This window comes from Triturus cristatus, chromosome 12 (assembly GCF_964204655.1).
Source record: "Triturus cristatus chromosome 12, aTriCri1.1, whole genome shotgun sequence".
Lineage (NCBI taxonomy): Eukaryota > Metazoa > Chordata > Amphibia > Caudata > Salamandridae > Triturus > Triturus cristatus.
In genome coordinates this window covers 63,598,157-63,612,370 of record NC_140595.1, presented here as the reverse complement: position 1 = coordinate 63,612,370, position 14,214 = coordinate 63,598,157, and the positions used below count along the sequence as shown (strand labels likewise).

Sequence of the window (14,214 nt, the reverse complement as noted above, 5' to 3'; positions counted from 1 at the left end):
GGAAGACCTGTTAGAGCTATAAACAGAAGAAGTTCTATATAGACATAGCGCCGCAAACGTTGGTTAGGCACTTATTTGAATTTCAAATCTGAGTAGTTCAGTTGTGCTTTCTCAGAGACTCCTACTCACATTTTTTCCGGAGACGTGCATACTAAAAGTGCTATATATGAAAAGAAATTATTAGTGCAGGATGGACTGCAGATGTAGAGGCCTGGCACAGGGGTAAAAAATAAATTTGAAACTCTGGTTAAAGGGAAGAGACGCGTCAAGGTCACAAGCAGAAGTACCAGCAGGTGCAGGTCAGATAAGTGCTCAGAAGTCACTATGGGTGGTATAAGGGATGTACAAACTCTAGCCAGAGGGAGGGCAGATGACTGGACCGGAGGACAAAGGGAGACATGAGAGCTTTTGTCTGGGATCCAGCAAAACAAGGTAGGAAAGGGAAGATGCTAAATTGACAAGATGGCTTACTGAATTGAGGTGTACTGTAGATACCTTGTACCAGCACAATTGAAATCCTAGCCTTCTAACATTCTGAGGTCAGTAAATGGACAAAATTAATTTGTACACCAGTGACAGCGGTTATTTACAGCACTTTGAATTAAAAGTCAAGCTATATTAAAAAAATAAGTTACAGATGATGGATGCCTTGATAGAGTAGAGATCTGGTATAGGGCAGGGGCACAGAACTAGAGGTCAATTGGAAACCTCTGTGAAAGGAGAAAAACAATTTACGGGTCAGGAGAGGCAGAAATACTAGAAGATGTAGGAAAAAGAAACCTATCATGAGGGGTAAATAGGGATGCAGATAATCAAGCACATGAAATGGGTGAGGTATGGAAGATCAGATACCACTCGGAACAGTGGGAGAGCTTGGGGCTGAACATAGGTAACAAATGTACATTCCAAGGCTATTATTTTTGGCCTATGGAGCCAAAGTAAGCAAATGAAGGTGCAAAACTGAAACAGACAAGATGGCTTAATGCATTACGACTGTGTTGACAACCGGTGCGATCATAAGTTAAAATACCTGCAAGGGAGACACTGCCCTCAGCACTTCTGAGGGTGTGAAAATATTTATGATTAAATCTGAGGACTGGTCAAATCTGATACTTATAGTGCATGAAAACAGCAAACGTGTAGTGTGAAGCACTATATCAAAAAAGTATTGGCTAATAGGGGAGGACTGGAGGAGGGTTAGGATACAGCACTGCAGAACGTGAAAGAGGCAATAAAAAGTGAGCAAGTGATGGAGGACGAGGCAGGACTGGGCACAGGCAATGGAAGGATAGCAGGCAGATAGAGGACGTCAGCGAAGAGCACAAGCGGGCATCAGAGTATTGTGTGGCAAAAGGGCGTGGGGTATTCTATTCAAACAGGTCAACCTCACCTGCATGGCCGTAACTGGTACGAAGCCTTGCTCATCTCCACAATACATTTACAAAACGCCTGTTCTTTTCAGTCTTCAGGCCATTATTATTTAGGGATGGGATGTAAAGGATATAGGGATATAGGTTGGGGAAGTGTATTAATATAATATTCAGGTAGTAATGACTATTTTTAGTATCAATGTTTAGGTTTTGTAAAGGTTTACCATTTTAATTTATATTACTTTTATTTAAATGTAAAAAACAAAATTGAGATGGTATGTAAGGTTTTTAGGAGTATTGGGTGGGGAAGTGTATTTATACTCTGCATCAATTGTAGCAGCTGAATATTATTAATTAAAGTAAAAAAGGTAGAAGTAAATTCATTATTTTTAATTAAATACAAATATATATTAAACATAAAGATATTAATTTTTTTTAAATCATACATCAAAATTACATTATAACATATGAAAAGATGCAAAATTAATACAAATGTGTAATATTTATATTATTTATTTAGACCCAGTATAAAGTTATACAAAAAATGTAAATCATGACATTTTACATAAATATAAAACGCTTTTTTCTAACATGTAACATTTTTTTAACACGTTATACCTTTTCCCCACGGTTTACCATTAAGTCCAATGGCAAATATTGACCATTTTCAGTCTTTTACTTTTGTGCTTGACACTCGCGGTTATACGTATGTTTCTACAGTCGGCAGAGCGGCTCAGTCAAGATTGGAAGCAAGAAAGAGTTGCGGTCAAGTAAGAAAAATTTCTATTACATTACTAAGTATATAGGTGGCTACGTTTATTGTAAGGTACAGGGGGAACGTAGTTGGATGGTAGATCGAAATACCTGGTATGTTTTATATGTCTTTATCCACTTTCCATTCCCATGCAGGGTGTGTTCGTAGGCTACCGTCAGCACCCCCCCCCCCCCCCAACGTAAGTTTAGAAAAGTTAAAAGATAAAATGTAAAAACATTTTTTGTAAACTTATTGGAAATAAAAGCAACGTTTTTACTTTTTGGGCGATGTGTTTTTTTACTGTTTGGAGTCTTCTCGGAACAAAGGTCACGTGGCTGCAGGAGACAGATGGATGTGTTTAACCAAGTACTACAGCATTATTTTGGGGATATTTCGATTTGGAAACAGTGTTAATTTTTAGGGTTATGTCTTTATTATATGTTTCTGAAATTTAGGTTGTTTTTTTTGTTATTGCTTCCATCCACATTTGTGTATTACAATGGTGTTTTTGTAAAATATTTTGTTTATGGAGAAAGGATTGTGGCTATTGTAACAAAAACATGTTTTTTGTAAAAAAACTATTTTTGCTTTTTGAAAGTGTGCTTTTGGATTCAAAATCCATACAGTGGTAATAATTGAGTTGCAGGTGATGGTTTTACATTTAAACCCATACCTTTTCTGGACTTTTTTTCTGTGGATGTTAATTTGTACATATATGGATTATTGATGTTCTGTTGACTCTCGGTGACACGTTGCGTCAAAAAGTCACCAAGAGTTAAAGAAAGAAAACAACTACAGGTAGGAACTCCAAATTATTATTTGGTCAAAAAAAAAAAAAAAACAGAAAAATTCCAATTGAATAGTATACAATTATTAAAACAGACAAGCAATTTAGGGAAACATTAGTGAGCATCAGTAATGTAATATGTATGCAATACTGTCTGAAACCACCATCATCGAAAACTGTTGAATTTGACCCAATAGTCTCTCAGACATTTATTTACTTTTTTTGTATATATATGGGTTCAGGCTACCTAACAGTGGTTGTGCAGGTACCATTTCTGGGAAACATTATTCCTTCAAAATTTATAAAAAATGGTATAGGTTTGGATGAAGTTTGCCAATTCATTTACTGAAGGAATGGTGCCCTCCCTTAAAGCCATTTTGGTGTTTGCACCTCCCTCTAAGCAGGTCGTAAAACAGTTCCACCATTCACAGGGGAATATTGCCTTTCTCCTGTGACCCGACATGCTTAGATGGCCAATCAATGCATCTTCAAAATGATTTAGTAGTGGTGTCAATTTCTCTTCATTTTGTGTAAAATATTGTGATTCAGAAATTGCTGTGTAGTACTCATCTACACTGTCAGGGGGTACACAGCATAAGGCGGGTCGTTTTTTTAAAGTTCAAAATGAAGTTTACTGTTAGATAAGTAATCCTCAACTAAGTGAAAAAAAATCCTTGAATTTTGGTGCTAGGGTAACTTTTTGTAATTGTATTAATCATTGATAATTCAATGTCAATTATTGCTTTTATAGAACTTTTATTCATGGTTTTGGATTTTACAACTGTGAATAATTAAGTGTATGTTGAGGATTGCTTGCCAGGGAATAAACTATACAATAATGGGCCAGCTGTATTATTTATATTAGCAGGAATAGTGTAAACTTGAGTGAATTGATTGGGTGCGCATTTAAAAGTACCTTCCATCATTCAAATGTCACTATAGTGTTAAAAGGTTACTGTTTGTGCTAAATATTAGTATTTTTTTGAGGATTTTTTAGTATTCTTTTTTGAGGGTTTTTTAGTATTCTTTTTTGAGGGTTTTTTAGTATTCTTTTTTGAGGTCTTTTTTGGGTCATGCAGTAGAAAAGGTTCTTCAGAGAAAGTGATAGTTGATTCAGGGAGAATGTTAATGTCAGAATAAGTCTGTGGTGTTATTCGTTGGGGATTTCTTGCCTGTTTTTGTCTTTGTACCATTCTCCTAATATTGGGAATTGTGGGCATACTACTGGCTATATGTGGGGGAATGGTTTCAGATACCCGCCTCAAAATTGAGCCACATGGCTCATTGGAGGCGAATGCAAGTTCTTTAATTTTTTGGATGTTTTCACGAACTTCAATCTCTATTGCAGAGGCAGAGTGGTTATGTTCAGCTGTCTTAACTACGGTGTCTTCCAGAGTTATAGCTCTGCCTGTGCAATAGGATGAAAAGTACTCCACGCACCTCCAATGACACCTGGTCTTAGTTAACCTTTCCTTACAATAAAGGTAGCCAGCATACTTTAAAAGTCTGTTGCCTCTCCGGGATTTCACATAGCTTGCTTGATTAGCTGATGCCATTGGCCTTGGTTCTGTTAAAAAAAGAGAAATAGGAAAAGTGTAAGTTTATGTTTTGCTGTTTTATTATATTTTTGCTTTTCTTTTTTAAAAAAATTGAAAAAATGTTATTTTTTTTTTCTGTGGAGAGGAAAGGAACGTTTAGATACTTTTGAAACAAAATCTTTATTGGTAGTTAATATTTTTTGCCAGGGAAAGACATTTTTTGTTGTGGTTGAAAAATTGTTATTTGTTTACCTGAAAATTGCTGAGTTCTTTTCTTTTGAGGGAAGTTATTGGTAGTAGGCGTTTCTACTTTGAAGTTTTCTTTAGGTAAAGGTTTCCTTTTTCAATGCGGTTATCTGTTCCAAAACAAAAAATGCAATTTATTAGTTATTTATTAACTTTTGAGTTTAATGGTGTTTTTCTATCTATTTAATGATGATATTTATAATACTTACATGAATATTTCTCTTTTTGGGGTTTAGGATATGTCCTGTAGTTTGATGTATTTCAAGTTGTATTGTAGATAGGTTTATCTGTTTTAATAAGAAACAAAATACATGTTAACTTTTTTTTATATAAAGTACGTATTTTATGAACTTGAGCTTCTTGTTTGAGTTGAATATTTGGTGCTTTTAAAACTACTAAATTTGAACTTTATCACGGTCTAGCAGCAGCCCTGAGATAAGTACTTGGTAGAGTTTAAATAGTAATTGTGCTCATAGTCACTGTCCGGCACATGCCCAGAGGCAAGTACCTGGTAAAATTAGAAAGGTAATTTTGCACCCTAGTCACTGTCCAGCACCTACCCTGAGGTAAGTAGCCGGTGGAACTAGAATAGTAATTTTGTCCCTTAGTCACGGTCCAGTACCTGCCCTGAGATAAGTACTCAGTGGAGTTAGAATAGTAATTTTGCCCTCCAAGTCACTGTCCAATACCTACCCGGAGGTCATTACCCAGGGAAGTTAGAATAATAATTTTAACCGTGGTCACTGTCCAACACATGCCCTGCTGTAATTTGCATAGTGGAAGTTAGAATAGTAATTTTACTACCAGTCAATGTCCAGTGCCAGTCCTGAGTAAGTATTTGGTGGAGTTGGAATACTAATTTAGCCCCCTGGTCACAGTTTAGCATTTGCCCTGAGGTTAGTACGTGGAGGGGTTAGAATAGTAATTTGGTCCCTTAGTCAATGTGCAGAAACTGCCCTGAGGTAGCTACTCAGGAGAGTTATAATAGTAAATATGACTGTAGTCACTTTTCAACACCTCTCCTGAACTGAGTACATTGTATGAGTTAGAATTGTTATTTTGAATACTATTTTCTGTCCAATACATGTCCTTAAGTAAGTTTGAGGTGGAGTTAGAGTATTAATTTTGCCCCCTAGTCACAATCTAGCACCTGGTTTGAGGTAAATTGCAAGTGGAATTAGAATAGTAATTTTGCAGTATAGTGACTGTTTAACATGTACTAGAAGGGATGTAGCTGGTGGTGTTAGAATAGTAAGTTGTCATCCTAGTTATTGTCCACCACTTTATCCGAGGGAAGAAAGTGGTGGAGGTATAAAAGTAATATTTGGTTATACTAAATTATTGGTATTTGCTTCTGTGTGTACACCTAGATATTTTTAGGTTGAGTCGGGGCAGCGCATGCGCTGCTCTGGGAGGCATGCTGTATTGAGTTAGGGACTTGAAGCTCTGCCTATGTCCCGCCATCTTTTTAATTAGCCCCGGTTACCATCCTTGTGAAGTGGTTCCTTTTCATTTCTGAATAGGCTTGTTAGTCCCTCCTTGATCTGGTCTGCATTTGTAACCTCCCATAACGACTGGACCTTTTACTTGTCTTGTTACACGGACTGCTTTAACTTGGCTGTGAACACTATTTTGTTAAGTTATTTGCCCCAATTCCACCCAGTATGTCGCAGCACACCACCCTCTTTTATTTTAATTACTAATGGCGATCCACTTTAACTGTAGCGGCCGCTTTATTTATTTATTTTAGCAGCATGATACGCTTTAAGCATAGCGGCCGCGCTAATTTATTTAAAAAATGTTCTTTCTTTCCAGTGCCCATGCGCCGCTTTAATGAAGGCCGTGTCCCTTTCTTTAGACAAGCTGCGTCTAAAAAAAGGTGTGGGCCGCTATTAAAGTGAAAGCGCGTCATGGGGCGCTTTTACAAAGAAAGCATTTGTTTGTCAACTTGACAAACAGATACTTTTTTTGTCAAAACCCCCAAGTGGCGCTTTCACTTTAATAGCGGCCCACACATTTTTCTTTAGAAGCGGCTTGTGTTAATAAAGGGGTACGACCTCCATTAACGTGAAAACGCAGCATGGGGCGCATAGACACAAAAAATATTTGCAATGCAATAGGTCTCGCATTTGCGAGAATTTAAGCTATTGGCAATGTAAACGCCAATAGCTCAAACTCTTGTAATTGCCAAACCTATTGCATTGCAAATGCTTGCTTTTATAGTTATTGAAGTTAACATTTAGGAATTGTTTTGTGGGAAAAAAGATATTGCACCATTTTGTTACTTTGTTTTCTTTAGTTACATAAAATATATATATGTTAGAAAAATAATATTTTATAAAAATGTAATAATGTTTTATATAAAACAATTTACAATATACGAACCCAGTCCGTGTTTGTTGGGCCAACTTTTGTAAATTTTGTGGGCGAAATCTGTAAGTTTAGGAAAAAAATAAATTAATTGATATGTCATAACTAACTAGTACTAATATAAGTACTTTATTGTGAAAGTTCTACTTACTTGGACGGGTAGATAGTGTACTTTGTGGTAGGAAAGTCTTGCTTCAGTAACAATCTCTGTGTGGTCATCGTCGCAATCAGTGTAGTAGTAAATGTAAAATAGTGGGCGGACCTTTTTTTTTTTTATTTAGTGAGGTAGATAAAACTAAATAAAGATATGTGTTGGAATGTACATTTTTAAGTGAGTTTTATTGTGGATGTGTAGTTTAATATTTTTTTTCGTATAAAGAAAACCTTTATTCCACTTCCTGTTGTACAATGAGAGCTATTTTTATTTGGGAAAGGTGAAAATAAGGGGTTAAAATAAATATAGGACTAAGTTGCAAACGTATTTGGGAATGCATTTTTCAATAATAGGTATATTTGTCATGTTTGATTTATGATGTTGATTTGTAGAATGTGTTTTGGAAAAGATTAGTTTGTACATTTTTGTAATTTGTTTTCATATTTTAACATTTTGTGACTGAAAGTACTTTTCTGCATTGGTTATAACAATGCGTTGCAACTGTATGCGTGCTGTGATACTTGGTAATGGTTTGTGCGGTAATTACACTTTTAATGATAATCTATGTATATGCCTAGTAGTGTGTTTTGTGGTGAAAATGTGCGCTGTAGTACGTGCGTTGTAAAAAATGCATTGTTGAGACGTGCGTGGCAAAGGCACTTGTTAAGTCATACATCCCCACGGGAAACTTTAATAGGTTTTCTGTCAAGCTTTCTTGAATGTTACTTATTACATTCACCTAACACCGTCTGTGTGTACTTTTGACTGCATCGGCTACTCGTATTTGTGATGCCCACGAGTAATGGTTAAGGGACGCTTTTAAGACAGGTTATACATGGTTTCAAGGTGAAAGTATTATGTGGTATGGCAGGTGTGCCATCCCATGCAATACTGAGCTGCAGCAACAAATGATGGACAGAATGCTGAATCAATCAAACATTCACTATATCATTCAAACATTTTATATCATCCCCATTGATGATAGGTAACTGACATGACTCAAGAGAAATCCGATACCAATTTATACAAATAGCTCTCATTTTTATCTATTTTTAGACACCTCAACGAAATAAATACATACATAATAACCGGAGTTTTCCATTTTTACAGCAATAAATTAATTAATACTTTGCAATGTAAAAACAGTAATGTTGTGGTCAATGGGGAAAACATGAGCAATCGTTAACTTAGAAGGCAAGTTCCAAGGAACCCACTCAGAGTCAAGGTCTCGGGAGTCCTTAGATCAGTTCAAACAGCTAGAACGATTTTACCTGGCTCAAGGGAGCGGGGTGCAGACGTGCACTGTAGCGGTCATTCAGGCTTGCGGTCTTTAAATGGCTACCTTAGCAAAAGGGTACTTGCAAGTTGAGTAAAACCCGTTGGAAACAAAGCAAGGAGCTAGCCCTTGACCAGGAGTCTCTAGGCAGATCCAATCTACCTGACACGGGGGACTCAGTGCTCTTGACTATCCGTGATGCTGAACCAGATCCGCGGCCAGAGGAGCTGGCAGGCATGCCAAGAGAGGGCAAAAACAAATGCAAGATCTTAACGAAGGAGCCACAGCCGCGGTTGGTTGTTCGTGCAGATGAATCTCTTTTCTTGAAGTGTCGAGCAAAGCAGGTTGTAGTCGGACTGACCACCAACAAGCCTTGGTACCTGAAAGCACTCCGGTTAAGAAGACTCTTTATCCAGAGGACCTGGGGAATGTTGTAGAAAGCTAAGACTCACTGAAGGTCGGGACTACAATTCCCAGAAGCCACTTGCACATGGGTTTGGAGCGGCCATGCCAAACGGCTCGGGTGCAAGGCTTTACGGTTGTGGACTTTGCGGTTTGTGCCTGCCGACTGCAGGGGACTAGTTCGTCTAGCCCAAGGGAGTTCTAGTGAAGTCTGGAGTTTGCAGAGGCGTTCCCCTTCCTTTTGGAACTGCCCTCTTGCCATGTTGAGTTGCAATCCAGCGGTGCAGAGTGGCTACCACAGATGCAAAGCTTAGCGCCTATCTTCGTCCTGCCTTGTTGTGGAAACCGGTATCTCATTTCTGTCACATACCATCTACGGTTCTGGTGTCTGGGTGCCCCTTAAATCCTGGATTAATGGGTGTGAGGACTAGTGGCTAATGGGCATCTAGTCCTGCGGGTTGTCCACCCCAATAGTGACAACATCCTGTGGGCGTACGTCACTAAAACTAGTCAGAACCTGATTTTAAGGCTAAATTTAAGATGGCCAGCACCATCTTCGACTGTACACCTCAGCAGCAACACCCTAAAGGCGTGGTCAGCCTTGTGGAGGTGCACTCCTTCCTACATAGCTAATTTCCCACTTGCCTGTGAAAAACAGTGCCTGGGGAGGCTTTGTCCTCGATTGGGGGACAAGTCCTTTTGTCTAGTGGCACCACACCAGTCTAAATCACTTGCCCATCCTGGGCAGACATAGGTGTTACCTCTTGCTCCCACAGCTCTTTGTCTCTTGCCTCTGGGAGCAGCACACACTACCCAGCATGAGGTCAGAATCCTGTCTTGGCGGCTCTCGAAAAAGCCTACCAAGGCAAGTGAACTCTGGTTAAACTAGGTGGGCACTGTCTAAAGTGCCAACTCAGCACATGCTGGTTAAACCGCGACACCACCAGTGGGTTGGGGGTTAAACAGCATGGTGGTTGACACCAACCATGAAAGAAATCGGCCGGGCCATCTTGAAGCTGGACATGTAGGCAATGCCCATATGCTCCTATGGACCACTGGTCACTTCCGGCTAAAACCAATTCTACCGCGTTTGGTGGCATAGTGGACTAATGCGTCCAATGAAGGGGCTTGTGTTTGACCTTATGGTCACAGGTTAAAATCCCAGTAGGTCCACTCAGCCTTTTATCCCTCTGAGGCCGAAAAAAATGAGTATCATTGAGTTGGGTAACAATAAACATCTGTTAATCTGCACCAAGATGCTCATGTGTGAACGTGCGCTTTACAAATACGTTATGTTATGTTTAAAAAGCTACCACAGAGCAATATATGCTTGCACATATATTTCCACACATATAATATAATGCACCCTGTCTACTGGGCTTTAGGAGACTTACCTTAAAGGTGATTGACATACATTGAATGCAGTGAAGTGACTGTGTCACACATGGTGTGTGCAAGGTCCAACTCAAGCAGGCAGGCTGCTCGTGCATGGCAGACCTGCAGACTTTGGTTTTAATCTGGTCACTCAGGGTGGCACAGTCAATTCTGCAGCCCCGGTGCCCCTGATACCATCTACCAGGGCCTTACAGGGGTGTAAAAGTACTTGCCAATTGGATGTACCAATTCACATTTACAGTTTAAGGGAAAGAGCGCTGGGCCTGGTTAGCAGGACCCAGCACACTTCCAGATCCATTTCTACAGCATCTATTAGCAAAAAGTGGTGGGCATCTGCAAACAGTCCATTCTCCTACACACACTATATGGGATTAATTTAGTTTTTTAGTGAGAGCACTTTATTTGTGGGCAATTTTAGACCTCATAGGAGAGCAGGCACTAAATATTATCGCTCTTTAACTTTTTGGTTATTTTGGTGTTGCAATATCCAACATGATTTATTCATCATAGATTATGTCATTATGTTTTGTCCATTTAGAATGATGGCCACCGTTTTCGCAACAGCACTCTTATTATTACACACAATTTCCACTAAACAGACTGGATTGAACATCCCTACTTTATTGTTTTTGTTTACCCTTGGTGTGGTAGGATTTATGCTTTATCACATATTGCCTTTTTTGTGTGCCTAATATGATTGCTATATGAATAGCAGCATGACTTTAGTTTACTCCAAACTTACTAACAATAAGTATATGCAGTTGGAGTCCTCATCCAGATTAAAAGTTGCATTTCTTAAGCTACAGACGACCGGTTTGTAGTGTTAAAGATGTCCTTTTAATTATTACAAGAACTTGTTTATTTTGTTCAGATGTGCATAACATAGTATAATCAGGGCCACTGGAATTATGCAGCAGGAAAGGGCTGAATTATATGACAAGATTGAATAAATTATGCAGCAAGAAAAAGCAAATTATGCAGCATAATGCTGCACATTTTATAATAGTATTATTTCATATTTTTTAAACTTAATAACACGGTGGACATTCTTTGCACCCCATTAGTACTACTTTAACATCCAAACATTGTAATACGCAACAGAAAGGTGACCAGTTCCGCTTTGCTAACAGCCTTTCACTTCGTTACAACACGTGCTGTCGCATTTTTTTGTAACTTTTGACCCCTTGAGCTAGAAAGATTTGTTTGGTAAAATCTGCAGATTATGCGGTAGAGGATGGAATATGTGGCAAATCTGTAATTATGCAAAAATCTCCACAGCCGCACAATCGCATATTTCAGTGGCCCGGAGTACAATACATGCTTTCTGTTTGTTTTTATGTTTGTACCTGTCATTGTTGAATGTATTTGTTGATTTTTTTATGTGAATCGTCTTCACAAATAATTCAGTGAGGAGGGACCCAACAGGATCCGTAATGCATGGGACTAAGCAATCAAACATAGGATGTTATCATATGACTCAACAGTAAATATTTGTTGAAGAGCTTCCTGCTTCAGGAGAAGCCTGAATTCATATAAATTAGCTGATTTCAAAGTTTAATGTGGATGGGTCCCCGTTATGGACAACAGTGGTGCAGTGCAGGGAGGAGACACTGCCCTGAAAAGGAACAGTGCAAACTTGATGATACAGTTTCACCTTTAATCAGAAGGCGATACACCGCTGCACACTCAACTTCTGTTAAAATTTGAACTACTTACTATAAGTAGTGACATGCACTGGCATTCTTTAAATTTAGTCTGTAGAAGAGACATCTGTCTACTTTAAGTGCTCCTTCTGGCTAAATGAGTCCAGCTGTCTTGTCCCCCTCTCAGATCCATAATTGCTACCTTTCAATACCAAGGCCTGGGCTTGCATGCAACATGCGGAAAGCAGAATATAAAAAAAAAAGACAAAGTCTGCTCTTTGGTCAAACTTGGTAAAAATATACCTATTTCTGTGCTTTTAGAGATGATCATTGAAGGCTCTGTATGTGAGTTTGGAAACATCACATGGGTGGAGAGTGCATCACATCTGCAGAGAGCAAGAAAACACATGTAACTCATGGACACTGCCACTTACATGCGCTTCAAGAGACCAACCAACAACATTCTCTGTTCTTTGGGAGACTATCCTAAACTATCCCAAACTAACAGCACTAATTATCCTTCCCCCATGATGAGTGCTGATGGAAAATAAACATGAGGACTGGGTGGGATTTGTAAACCTCTCCTTAACAAATAAATAAATTAAGCCTCTCAGTAGTAGAGCAACCCACACTAGTCGATTACAGCATACCCCTTCTATCTGCCATGGTTAGTCTCTGGCTTCATCATGGTTACATTCTATACCTCTGCCACTCCCCAGTATTTTCAATGTTTATCAGCAGTCCCAAACAGAGCATTCAATACCCACAAGTAGTTGACGCTACCCGCCACACCAATCATTTGCTGACCATTTGTTTCTGATTATCTAGCCAGTCTTGATTGTGCTTCCAGCTACATTCTTGGGGTGCATTTGTTCAGCTGTGGGCAGTATACCATTCTAAAAAAAAAAAGTGCACGACTACAACTCTTGTCACTAATTCCCATTCTTGCACTGTTGGCATCTTTTTACTCAAATTGCCACATCTCTGCCTGCCACGCGTAGCCATACTGGACGCTCTAATTAACCTCAGTTGGGGGTGGGGAATTCACATACACACCATCCCATTGCCCCTATGGCTGTGCCTGTACTCTTTAGCTACCAATATGTTTTAGTCCTTATTACAATTATAGCGTAGTATTCGCCAGTCTGGTAGGTAAAGTGCCTAAACACAATTTTAAATATAAAGTGTGACGTGCATCGGGATCCATTTTATTTAGATAATGTTCCATGCCCAGTGATTGTTTTACCTGCAGATACTTATAAATCAATCTTGAAGAGGGTGCAAGCTGGATGCGACACTTGAATTTCAAGCTCAGAAAGGCATATTTGACAATACTGGCTGTATCACAAACAATATCGGCTGGGTTAGACCATAGATGACAAAAAACAAGTTCGTTCAAGCATCTTTTAACATGGATTGACCAGTTGTTATTATAATATGCGCATCTATCTCTCGCATACTTGCATCTATCACCACTCAGTGTGGGACAGCCACACTGCGGTAGTGTCCACCAACGACATGAAAACAATTCCCCTATAGGCTCAAAACAAAGAACTCCCATCCAATCATGTACCCTACACAATGTAGTTAACTAGAGTGGGTAAGTGATTTAGCACCCCAAAACTGAATCATAAGCAGTATACAAATGCTACAATACGATCCCTCCCCCCATCCATAAGGTTCCTCAACTCCTTGGCCCATTAAATAGTTGTTGACAACCATCAGACAGCTCAGCATCTGATGCCCCATCCCAGTAAATGTCCCAATCTGCCTTAGAACCTGCCGGGACAGATCCACTCAACCCATCATAATAGTTTTTGGTGGTAAACCTTCACCCCTAAAGCCGCCCGATCACTGATCCCCGTCCATCGGTGGGATCGTTAGATGACCTTCTTTAATCCTCCCTAAACATTTTCCAACTAATAACGACATTCTCATCAACAGAACGACCCACTCACCACTCTTAGGTTCCCTTAAGCCGCCAGCTTCGAAACAGCAACGCTGAAAGCGGTTATACTGCGCAAGTGCGACAAAAACGCAACCAAAACTTTATTACACAGCAGAGACGAACAAAAAAGTACACATCCGGAATCGGACCACGAAGAAATAAAGAAGAAATGGGTGATACTCAGGGAATTTAAAAAAAACTAAAGCGATAAGTCAATGAAACAGAAACAATTCAACTTGAGGAAAATAAGCTTAATGTTGGATAAAGTAAATACAAGAAAGGATACATAATACCGGAAATACGTCATGAAAAAAACAGACAATCCATAGGA

The 14,214-nt window shown here is 39.1% G+C and overlaps 1 protein-coding gene across 14 annotated transcripts in view; it reads right to left on the bottom strand.

Annotated features, from left to right (window-relative positions):
• SF3A2 (splicing factor 3a subunit 2) overlaps positions 1-14,214 on the bottom strand; it is a 47,189-nt gene that overhangs the window by 32,680 nt on the left and 295 nt on the right. The window contains exons 1-5 of one of the 14 annotated variants that reach the window (XM_085638157.1): positions 13,894-13,953; positions 12,239-12,321; positions 4,905-4,982; positions 4,702-4,805; positions 4,389-4,478 (exon numbers count right to left, since the gene is read on the bottom strand). The exons of 1 other annotated variant lie outside the window; for it this stretch is intronic. The gene's annotated coding sequence lies outside the window, so the exon portion shown is untranslated. Of the gene's footprint in view, positions 1-1,988; positions 4,479-4,701; positions 4,806-4,904; positions 4,983-7,080; positions 7,352-12,238; positions 12,322-13,893; positions 14,168-14,214 lie in introns of those variants that run through there. 12 more of the 14 variants (XM_085638155.1, XM_085638158.1, XM_085638160.1 and 9 more) reach the window with 12 other exon arrangements.